Here is an 8,323-nt window from a genome sequence, read left to right on the forward strand (position 1 = left end):
AAAGTCATTTTCGTGCAATTTCAGGTTCTAAGGACAAAGTATGCAATAAGGTGCATTTTGGTGCATTTTGGAGCAGTTTTGGGCTTGGAATGGATAGCACATGCATGGAGCAAAGTGATTGGACGAAATTAAAGATCTAAAGAAGCTAGGAATGTGCCAAGGAGAGGAAGAAAATAAATAGAGGACCAAGGAAGACAAGGAAACCATCAAGAAAGAGGAAAGACTAGTCAAACTTGCCTTATCTTGTCTTTACCTTTTCTAATATAAATTACCAAAGATTCAGTCACACGAAGGGTGTCTAAATACTTTGGGACATTTCATTACATATTCTACAAGTACTAAACCTACCTTAAAAGTCCAAGCCATATCATCTTTCACAATTTCTCTTCCTTGCCGTGCAAGGGAGCCATCCCTTTCCTATTTTCTGCCATAAATCAAACCAATTTCCACCCATGTTGTACACCATTCCTCGTTCCCTCCATCATTTCAGATTCATGCATCATTACATTGAATCATTGCACTCAATTGCTACACCACTCCATGTTCCCTTCCATTGCCATGCACTTCCTCTATAAAAGGAAGTGTGTGTGTAACATAAATTTAGTTCATACTTTGCTTGATCATTCATCCCCATTTCAATACAACCTTCATCCAAACACATCCATTCATCTTTACATCCATTCCTCCATATAAACAAACCTTCAAACACTCACCAGCACATTGTGTCGTAGCAAAGGAAGGGAAGGAAAATGCTTGGACGTGCTTGCTGTCCAACTTGGATTGTTGGAGCGTTTAGGTGTTTTCTTTCTTTTGTTTCTATTGTTTAAATTAATTTCCTTTCATTTTATTGTAAATATGAATGGCTAAACCCTTCTTGGCTAGGGGTGATTTCAAAGCCATGATTATGTGTGCAATATAATTTGATAAATTCCAGTTATGAACTCTTGAATCGTGAATGCAATTGGCTTAACTATTTGATTGATAACTTATTTGTATTTGTTAATTAAGGGTCGACACTTAATTGGCATGCATAAATCCGTTGCTAGAATATAAGAAAGTTTCACATAATCGTTACAAACTTATATTCACATGTAGTGAAGGTCGCTTATAAACGATCGCGTTAAGTTCAATTCCTAGCATAAGTGACATGATGTCATGGTTGCAAGTGCTTTGTCAATGCTTATGATTTTCATTAAACGTAATGATCTTTGATTGTATCTCTATTATGATGTCATGTAGGGAACTTTTGAAGAATGTTTTGGGTTGTTGAATGATGTCATCCAATCCAATAAAACAAGGAAAATATGAGAGTTAACTAGTGATGTCACGGTTAATTTGGAGCATTGTCGTTCATAATTCAATGAAGTAGTAACTGGAAATCAAGTTATTTGCATACGTCTCATGCGTGGAGAAAAAGCCTGTAGCTATCCCATCCATCATCTTATTTCTCAAATTTATTTTACAATATGTCTAATTTTTCATACTTGTTTGTTTGTTTCAACTTCATCCAAATCAAAACCCCCCTTTTAGTTTCTTGTTTCAAAATGTTTCAAATTTGTTTTAGTTTGTGTTTTTAAGTGTTTTGATTCAAGTAAAAGTCAATTTTCGTCAAAAGTCAATTTTCGTTCGAAGTCATTCCTAGTGTCTAGTTTAAGTTTATTTGGTTGTGTTAAGCTGTTTTGAATATTTTAAGTTTGCTTTGAGTCTTGTGAGTCTTGTTAAGTGTTTTTAAGTTTAGTTTTATGTTTTTTAGTCAGTTTAGAGGTTATTAGCAAGCCCTCCTAATCCTTGGTCCAGAACGATCCCTACTTATACTTATACTACAATTGTTAAAAGAGGGTTAAATTTGTGTGTTAAGTTAATTTTCGCATCAGGCACCCAACTAGTTTCTTCCCTTTTAGCAGCTCAAGTACTTCCTAAGTATTATTTTTCTGCAATGCCCTCATCTCTTCATCCATTGCTTCGGTCCATTCTCGACTTTTCAAAGCGTCTTCTACCCGAGTTGGTACCTGAATCGAATCCACATTATTCACCCACGCTTGATGTTCGGATGAAAGATTTTTATAGGACACATAATTGGCTAAGGGATACTTCACTTTTCCTTCTGGATAGAACCTGTCAGGAGGTACACCACGATTTTGCCTTGGTGGCAATTTATATGAACTTATAATATCATTAGTTACATGAGTATCACTAGTGCTTACCTCAGGGATATCCAAAGAAGATGCATTGGACGACGGCACTGTTGAGCTAGAGAGAGAGGGGGGAGCTTTGGTAATACCCTGTTGATCACCAATGCATTCTCCTTCGGCATCACCAATACATAGGCTAGCTGTCTCTTTTTCGGTAAGGCGTTGTGGGATACTTGGGGTAGGTTCAGTGAGAGCCTGTTGTTTACTCATAACAGCAGGCTCGGTATCTGCATCACTCGGCACACCATGCACTCCCCCTAAAGACTTTTCCTTTTGTACATCCAACCATTCGAGAACACCATCAAGATCACAATTAGAACTCTTCCCCTGGTGATCGAAATGTGGTGATATGGGAGTATACAAATATTCAGATTCAGAGAAGGTCACATCCATGGTGATATACATGTGGCGAGTAGCAGGATGGTAACATTTGTCACCTTTATGGTGGGATGCAAAACCCACAAAGACACACCGAAGAGCACAATGATCCAATTTAGTATGATGAATCTTGTGAATATGAACATAAGCCATGCATCCAAATACTTGAGGAGTGAGTGTATTGGTAGAAATAACTGAAACATGCCCTGTCAGCACTTGGAGTGGAGTACGAAAATGTACAACCCGAGATGGCATGTGATTGATAACATACACGACATAGGTGATGGCGTCTGGCAAAAAACTTTTGGGGACAGACCCACCAAGAAGTAAAGCACGAGCTGTTGGAAATGTGCCCTAAAACCAATCATATGATGATACTTTACGGACATTTCACAAGTTAAACTAATGTAGTTTAAATATAAAGGGCAAAGATTATTGTTTTAAGCCGTCTCATATAAATGTTATATGCTTAAACGATAAGTCCAAGGAATATGTGATTGGGAGAATGCAATCTAAAGAAGTTAGATTCATGAGACCATTCTTTCGTATACATATCCTAAACGTTCCTGATCATAGGATTGCCAATTGGGCATTGACAGTCCGTTAAGATCAGTACGTGCTGTGTCTTCTCTCAGTGAGAGTGACTAGTCTCGAGTCATTGGTGTGTGTGACATCAAGACAAGTACGTAGGTGCTCAATAGAGAATGAGTTCACTGAACACGATCAACGAAGAGTTCTCATATTCATGTCACATGAGAACTCATGGTTGGGATAATGCAAAGTAGTCATTTGACCTGAGGCATCATAGTTGTCTTGTGGTTAAGTCCTTGATCTTTGATTATGTCAAAAGTCACTCCAAAAGGAGGGTGTCCACGACATAGTTGGGGTTAAGCCACTTAGCCATGGAGGCAAGTGAATGCGCAACAAGGGATCTCTAACCTTCAAACTGTTTGAGGGAGAATACTCTATGATATGATTAAGAATCTCTGGCTAGAGTATGAATGAGATTTAGGAAGTCGTTCCAAATCACATTCAAGGTAATCATATAAGCACACGAATCACATTGGATAGTAGACATGAATAAACTATCAAACCAAACAATGTGGTCAAGAGTATTGTATTAGAGAAAGACCGTATTGCATTTGTAATCCTAAACTGAATAGGTTCTCCACCTCTTCTGATTAGCTTGGGTAACCATGATATGCTGCTAGATGTCACTCATGGTTTGTGGAAGCCCTAAACGTGTATAATCACTAAAGGGAGAATTGAAAGTAAGTTTCAATTCACTATCGATTTGAAATGGTTTTAATCGCCCACTGCCTCGCTAAAAGGAACCTAATAGATCGTACACCGTGTAAGGTGGAGATTGAAGAAACAATGGAGATGAGTAAGAATAATTAAATGGTTTAATTGTTTATGGCAAGGATTAATTAATATGTTAATTAATCAAACGAACAAGTTCGTTAAAGACCTCGGGATAGTTTTGGACCTTAAGGCCCAATGGGCTTCGAACGTCAAGCCCATTGACTTAAGTTGTATGACAATTTAATGAATAAAGATTCACAAGGGCCCAAAAGCCCAAATCCCTTTTGTGGCCGGCCATTTGATATGAATTAGGGTTTTTGGTTCTTTAGGTCACTTAAAAGAAGTGACTATATAAAGAACTTTATAGCCAAAATTCATTAAGGGTTTCTTTTGGAGAAAATTGGAGAGAACGTGTATCTCCCTTTCTCTCTAAAGAGGCCGGCCCCCTTGGAGGGATTAGCTAGTAATCTTTCTCCTCCAAGGTCACTCATTTCTTCATCAATCTTACCTTGGTGTGGAGACTTAGAGGTTCTCAATTTTGGGAACTTGGAGAACCATTTCATCCATCTAAATCCATAGATCTAAGATGCAAGGAATGAAGGCCCTCTCTTTGGGTGATTAGCCTTTGCTTAAGCAAAGAGGAATCTACAAAGGTATAATTTCTCAACTCACTTTGATTTGAGTTGAGTCTTGGTTCACCAGTCTACTAGGCTTTGAATTTCATGGTTAATGTTTTGTTTTTAAGTGCATGCAAGCATGATTCCGCTTTTAATTGTTAATTGCATGCTTATAGATGTTGCTTAAATGAACATGTTTTTCACAAATCTTCCTTCACGAGCAGTTTCCAAAATATGACGGTTTTTCCTCTCTGCAACCCTATTTTGTTGTGGGGTGTACGAACAAGTTGTCTCATGAAAAATTCCTTGATCACGGAAAAAAGTAGAAAGCTCAGAGTTAACATATTCACCCCCATTATCAGTACGAAGAACTTTAATAATGGAGTAATATTGAACAGCCACCATATGAGAGAATGATCGAATAATTGCACTTACATCACTTTTATGTTTCAACAAATACACCCATGTCATACGAGTGCAATCATCAACAAATGTAACAAACCACTTAACTCCTGAAACTGTATGAATGGGTGAAGGCCCCCAAACATCTGAATGCACAAGCTCAAACGGAAGCAATCTTTTATTCATACTAGAAGGAAACGAAACACGATGACTCTTAGCAAGAATACATACTTCACAATGTAAGTCTGATTCCTTTATTTCATGAAACATACTAGGCAACATACGCCGTAATAACCAAAAGAAACATGTCCTAACCGACGATGTAACAACCAAACTTCTTGCAGATTACTAGTACGGGATGCTCGAACTGCATTAGCTTTGCCAGGAACGACGTCATCCACATAGTACAACCCCTCTTTTTTAGTGCCACACCTAATTATCTTCTTGGTCTGAATATCCTGAAGCAAACAAAAAAATGGATACATAAGTACAACACAATCCAATTGCTCAGTAACTTAAGGAATAGATAATAAATGGTAGGACAACGATGGAACAAGCAAACAGTGGTGGAGAGAAAAAGATGGCGTGAGGTCCACTATGCCAGCCCCAATCACTACGGTAGTGGTGCCATTTGCTGTGGCAACACACTTTTGGTGTGTCGTTGTCATATACTTAAATAACTATTTATCAAACGTCATGTGATCAGTTACTCCAGAGTCCAGAATCCAACCTGTATGATGTTCAGTACCAGAAGCTAAAATAACACGCCCATCAGTACCTGTATTGGACGAAGACTCGCTGGGATTGAGTCGGGTCAACAAGGCTTGACTCGGATCCCCCTAAGGAGGCACGGCATCTTTGTTTCCAGTTGTTGCGACATCCATAGGTGGACGTCTTCCACTAGCTCCGCTAGAAGCACGCTCTTTAGCATGCAATTTCTTCTTCAATTCCGAAACCATTCAGGTACTCCATGTTTTTTAAAACATGTATCTTCCGTATGACGGGTTTGCCCACAAAAAGTACACTTCAAATCATCCTTATTCTCTCGAGTGAATGGACGAGAATCAGATGGGCCATAGGGTCGGCCAGAAGAGGGCCGTGACACCATAGCCACGGGAAGGGTTCCTTCTTGGTTCCCAACGACACTACCTCCCATCATAGTAGCATGGCGTTGAGCTTCCCGCCTAACTACTGAAAACACTTCCTCCAAAGACGGTAGAGGCTGAGTTCTCAGAATATCACTACGGACCTTGTCAAAAATATCATCGAGGCCTGCTAAAAACGCATACACATGGTCTAGTTGAACTTCTTCCCGAAGTGTCTTCAAGTTAAGAACACACTCCATCTTGATTGGTCTTCTCTGATCGAGTTCTTGCTAAATAGCTTTAAGATCGGCATAGTATACACCGATAGGCCTCATTTCTTGGCGAAGTCAGAATGACTTCACTTTCAATTCATAAATTTGAGAAATATTAGATCCATCATAATACGTGCTGGCAACTTATTCCTATACTTCTTTAGCAGTACAAAGATGAATGAAAAAACCCATGATAGTAGGATCCATGGAGTTAATCAACCATCATTTCACAATTGCATTCCCAGTCTCCCACGCATCATACTCGTCATTGTCTTCATTGGGCTCCTTAATACTCCCTGTCACGAACACTTTTTTTCCACGCCCAGCAATATGCATCTCTAATACTTTGGACCAAAGAGGGTAATTTGATCCATTGAGTTTTACAGTATTTGATACATTTGAAGGATCACTTTGAATCACCACAGGGTTGACAACTGATCCGTGGGTAGAGGCCGATGTCCTACCCTCCAATTTTAGCACAGAGTCTCCTTTATCACTTGCCATTAGTCACAATACACACCACACAAGAGGTACGGAGCAGAAAAAAAAAGTTTTGCTACAGGGATGCAGCGACAGCAACATAGCAGCAGAGAACCAAAGTGGTCCTTGTCTCTTCCAACAGCAACACAGCAGCCTTGACTTGCTGCAGGGACGCATCAGAGATCATAGGCGTACAAGGGTTTTCTCGAGGGTTTCTTTACTGCAGCAGCGGCACGGTGGGAAAATATTTTTTTAGGGTTACGCTTGGCTCTGATGCCAAATTGAATTTACGGCTCAATTTTCATTGTATTGCATAATAGACAATATTTACAGGACAATCCTTGTTCTAAAAGGAAACAAAAAAAGGATACACATATATCCTTCCTAATAAAGGACTTTAATATATACAATATATTTACATCCCCTTTTTTCTTTTAAACAAACACTCACGACAACAGATTTGACCGTTATATTGTCACGAATTATAATATGTGGTGGTACATAATATTTGAGGATCTTAGGAATTTACAGATCGGAAATTCGATATACGAATCTTCCAGATTTGATTATGTAGAGTTGTTGACATGTCGTTGACCAAGGTTTGACTTTTGGTCAAATGTCTTGAATCGCTCTTAGATACCGAAATTAGGATTACTAGAGACCTGATAGAGTTTAGCAGGCTTCTTGTCACCAAGGGTCTATACAAGGAGGACAAGTACTCCTTAGAACGGGTCGAACAAAAAAGAGACTTGATTACACCAATTGATTGTTGTAACCTTCATTCAATATACTTTGAGCACCACCTTGGATGCAACCAATTTCAGGCGTGAACCAATTAGATCTTGTTGTTCAGTTCTCATTCCTCCAACCCCGAGCCCACCAAGGACCAATTACATTGGTCTTTGCTAACCTATCAAATTTTGAGCGTTAATACAAATTTTAATTTACGATTCAATTGTTAGTTTAACATGTTTAAAAACTGCTTAATGAGCCAAAATGCTTGTGGTATTTTTTAAAATTTCCACTGATTTTTGTTGCCACTAACAACAAACTGTAATTCACTAATGATATCGTTTGTTAAAAAAAAAAAAAAAAAAAAAAGAAAGATGAAGTTCGCTTTGATGTATGCTCGCGAATAGGAACATTATATATAACTATATCCATTATTTTATTTACTAACTCAGATAATTCTCTTCGTCGACTAAAGAGGAGATGCATTCATATCACTTTTAGTTTTAATATTTTGAATATTTTAAGTTCATGGGTAGTTTAGTAATATCACTAACATGAACTATTTCTCGCCCACGAACCTGGTCTTTCTGAAAGTAACTCTCTCCTACCACATGCATCGATTGTGCAATTCCCCTAGTATATGCAGAGAAACCGACGAAACCAAACTAAACCCAACACATTTGGATTGAGATGTCTCATAAGTTTAGTGTGTGGTTTGAGCAATTTTTATTCAATATTCCGGATTGAATTGAAAAAATAATATTTTTATTTAATTGTCAATTTAATGAATATAAAGCCGAAATTCTTGGTAGTTTGGACTATTAAAGACTTACTATGGTTTGAGACATAAACCGAATCAA

The sequence above is a fragment of the Malus domestica genome, chromosome 16, assembly GCF_042453785.1.
Source record: "Malus domestica chromosome 16, GDT2T_hap1".
In the NCBI taxonomy this organism is placed as follows: Eukaryota; Viridiplantae; Streptophyta; class Magnoliopsida; order Rosales; family Rosaceae; genus Malus; species Malus domestica.